Raw genomic sequence first — 4448 nt, 5'->3', positions numbered from 1 at the left:
TGGTCGTGCATGCGAAGACAAATTAACCTTTTATCCTTTCCAGAGAGATGAGAGAGAGATATATATCGGCAGAGGTATATATATATATAGTATATATTTGTATATATATATATAAAAACTATAGAGGTTTGTTTTATTTGGAGCCATTCCCGCCCACCCGGTGCACAGAGGGAGGATGGAAACGGCAGCGCTTCGCCCCCCGCCCCGCTCGCCCCGTGCCCCTCGCCCCAGGCGGGCACCCGGGGGGCACCAGCGCCCCCCCAAAGCAATCAATAAATGCGTGTGCCACTCGCTGTGAGCCGCCCGGCAGCGCTGGCCTTTGGTTAATGCCCGTCGGCACCCGTGGCGGCGGCGGTGGCGGTGGGGGGTGGCGGGAGGATGTGGGGTTTGGGGGGGGGAAATGGTGGGGTGGGGGGCTGTGTGGGGTGTTGGGGTCCTGGTGCTGTGGGATGGGGCAGCACCAGGTGTGGGGTGGTCCCAGCCTGGATTTGGGGTGGTCACTATGTGGGATGGTCCCAGCCTGGATTTGGGGTCATCCTACCTCAGATTTGGGGGGGGTCACTGTCTGGATTTGGGGTCATCCTAGCCCAGATTTGGGGTAGTCCTAGTCTGGATTTGGGATGGTTCCAACCTGGATTTGGGGTGGTCCCAGTCTGGATTTGGGATGGTCCCACCCTGGATCTGGGGTCATCCCAGCCTGGATTTGGGGTGGTCCCAGTCTGGATTTGGGATGGTTCCAGCCTGGATTTCGGATCATCCTAGCCCAGATTTGGGGTGGTCCCAGTCTGGATTTGGGATGGTCCCACCCTGGATCTGGGGTCATCCTAGCCCAGATTTGGGGTGGTCCCAGTCTGGATTTGGGATGGTCCCACCCTGGATCTGGGGTCATCCTACCACAGATTTGGGGTGATCACTGTCTGGATTTGGGATGGTCCCAGTCTAGATTTGGGGTGATCCTAGCCCAGATGTGGGGTGGCCACTGTCTAGATTTGGGGTGGTCACTGTCTGGATTTGGGATGGTTCCAGCCTGGATTTCGATTATCCTAGCCCAGATTTGGGGTGGTCCCAGTCTGGATTTGGCATGGTTCCACCCTGGATTTGGGGTTATCCTACCACAGATTTGGGGTGGTCCCAGTCTGGATTTGGGATGGTCCCACCCTGGATCTGGGGTCATCTCAGCCTGGATTTGGGGTGGTCCCAGTCTGGATTTGGGATGGTTCCAGCCTGGATTTCGGATCATCCTAGCCCAGCTCTGGGGTGGTCCCAGTCTGGATTTGGCGTGGTCCCACCCTGGATTTGGGGTTATCCTACCACAGATTTGGGGTGGTCCCAGCCCGGATTTGGGGTGGTTCCAGTCTGGATCTGGGGTCATCCCAGCCTGGATTTGGGGTGGTTCCAGTCTGGATTTGGGATGGTTCCAGCCTGGATTTCAGATCATCCTAGCCCAGCTCTGGGGTGGTCCCAGCCCAGATTTGGGGTCATCCCAGCCCAAATTGGTGCCCACTGATGTATTTAGGACGCAGACTTTCAGAGGGTGCTTTGCTGTAGGAGATGGGGTTTAATGAGGGTTTGGGCGGTAAAATGATGGGTTTTGCTTTGTGCAGCTTGTCGTGGTCCTGGTCCCATGGGATGGGGCAGCGCCAGGCTTGGGGTGGTCCCTGCCTGGATTTGGGGTGGTCCCAGCCCGGATTGGTGGTCTCTGATGGATTTAGGACATGGACTCTCGGAAGGCACTTTGCTGTAGGAAATGGGGTTTAATGAGGGTTTGGGTGATAAAATGGTGGTTGTTGCTCTCTGTGGGCTGCCGTGGTCCCAAGGGATGGGGCAGCGTCAGGCCTGGGGTGGTCCCAGCCTGGATTTGGGGTGGTCCCAGCCCAGATTTGGGGTGGTACCAAACCCGGGGTGGGCACCAACCCGGTTGCAGCCGGTCCTTGCCTTCATTTTGGGGCTGAGCAGCGTGTGTGCAGAGGTGACTCCCACTTGGTGGGGGAGGACAGGCAGTGGAGGGGGGGTGTATGGCACCAGGGGCTCCCCCAGCCTGGCGGGATGGGGTTGGGGCCAGGACCCCGCTTTGTAGGATACGGATGGGCACGTCCGTGGGGCAGGGATGCTCTGGGGGATGATGCTGCCTGGGAAGGCATGGCGGCACCTCCGGGCCGTCACGCCTGCGGGCAGACACAGGTGCCAGGGGAGGTAAGGTGCTCTGCCTACACTGGGCACAATCCTGGGGGGGGGGTCCCCAGCCTGGGGACCCCTCTGGTGGAGGGGAGATTGGAAATGCCCCACCCCAAAAAGGGTTGCACAGTTGGGAAGGGTCGCACACCCCAAGCAGCCCCCATGCAACCCCTGGGCTCAGCACCGCTCCCCCAGCACCCCAAAGCCGGTGCAGTGCACCCAAGCCAAGGCCCGGGTGCAGGGGGGGTCCTGGGGTGCAGGGGGCTCGTGGGTGCAGGAGCTGCTGGGGCTCTGCAGCACATGACATGCCACCAGGAGCCCCAGGGCCACCTCCGACACCAGCAGCTCTGGGACCTGCTCCAGGAGGGTGTCAGGGATACTTGGGTGCTCTGGATGTTGCAGAGAGCCAGAAGGTCTCTGATGTTCAGGCTGGATCATAAGGGTGGCACCAAAACCCCCACCCAACAGCATCTCTCGGAGCACCTACCACCCTCCAAATCCAACAGCCTTTGGCAATGGTGGCAAAGCGCTGGGCAGCACGGCCACCCATCCCAGCTGACCCCCATCCCCATGGCACGGCACCCCACGGGCACTGGCATGCCACGGCACTGCATGGCCGGTGCCATCCCATAGTCGGGGACATCCCATAGCCGGTCACACCCTGTGACCAGTAGCGTGCCACGGTCAGTGCCCTGGGGAACCTGCTATGTGCAGGGATGCTGCTTGCCTGGGTGACACATGGGTGCCAACCCCACGTTTGTCCCCTGCTGCAAAGCAGGGTCACAGCCATGGCCCCAGCAGTGGCACAGCAAGTGCCTTAGCCTGGAGCAGCCCTCCAGCAAGGGACAGTCTTCTCCACCTTCATCTCCTCCTCCACCTCAACCCAGTCCTACTTCCTCCATCTCTACTCCCATCTCCACCGCCATCTCCTCCAGTTCAACATCCATCTCTGTTGCTGTCTCCTCCATCTCCATCCCACCTCATCCACCCCTACCTCCTCCACTCCCACCTTCATCTCCTCCACCTCAATCCCACCTCCTCCACACCCATCTCCATCTTCTCCACCCTGAGCCCACCTCCAGCTCCATGTCTACCCCCAGCACCCTCTCCCTCTCCTCCACTTCTGCCTCTACCTCCTCCACCCGTCTCCTCCACCTCCATCTCCACCTTGATCCCACCTCCTTCACCTCCATCTCTGCCTCCTGCTGTGGCTGCACCAAGTTTCTCCAGACATCCCCTTCCTCTGCCTGGTGGGCACGGCCCCGTAGTACCCTGACTCTGGCACTCCTGATGCTGCCACCACCCCCAGAACCTTCCACCAGGCACACGGCCACCACGCCGGGGCAGGATCTGGCCAGCACTGACCCTGCCAAGCCCCACTCCAGGCTGATCCCCACCACCCTGGGGCACACCACACACCGCAGCACTGTGGCCACCACTGATGGGACACGAAGCCATTCCCACCCCCTGCATACGTCCCCTGGGACAGACGCTGCGCCCAGGCACCGCAGCGGGCTCCTTTCACGTGTCTTTAATAGAAACTGCCGGCGGTGAGGCCGTGGCCCCTGCGTACAAAAGCTGGCTGGAGGAATCGCATATTGCATAGATCTTAGTGTGGGGGACCCGCCTGCCTCCCCCAAAATAGTCGCCTTTTAGAAAACAAAAAGCGTCTCTGAATAAAACTCTCCTGGTACAATAAATACTCTGGCATCTTACAGCTGGCGGAGCCCGGGAGCCCGCACCCGCCTGCCCGCTCCCTGGGAAGGGGCACTGCGAGGCGAGGGGGCGATGCCCCCAGTTCAGGATGTCCCTGGGTTGGGATGCCCCTGGTTTCAGAGCCGCCGGTTTGGGATGACCCCAGTTTGGGATGGCCCCTGGTCGGGAATCCCCAGTTCAGGATGTCCCTGGGTTGGGATGCCCCTGGTTTCAGAGCCGCCGGTTCGGGATGACCCCAGTGTGGGATACCCCCTGGTCGGGAATCCCCAGTTTGGGATGTCCCTGGGTTGGGAGCCCCTGGCTCAGGATGCCCTGATTTAGGAGCCTCTGGTTTGGGATGCTCCCAGTTTGGGATGACCCAGCTTCAGGTACCTGAATGCCTCCAGTTTGGGGATGCCCTGGTTTGGGAGCCTCTGGTTTGAGAGCCCCCAGGTCGGGGTGCCCCAGTTTGGGATGGTACTGGTTCAGGAGCCCTTGCGTTGAGACACCCCCAGTTCGGGATAGCCCCAGGTTGGGAGCCCCCAGTTCAGGATGGCCCCAGTTCAGGAGCCCCTGGC

The sequence above is a fragment of the Gavia stellata genome, chromosome 22 (genome assembly GCF_030936135.1).
Source record: "Gavia stellata isolate bGavSte3 chromosome 22, bGavSte3.hap2, whole genome shotgun sequence".
In the NCBI taxonomy this organism is placed as follows: domain Eukaryota; kingdom Metazoa; phylum Chordata; class Aves; order Gaviiformes; family Gaviidae; genus Gavia; species Gavia stellata.
Note: the sequence above shows the minus strand (reverse complement) of the source record.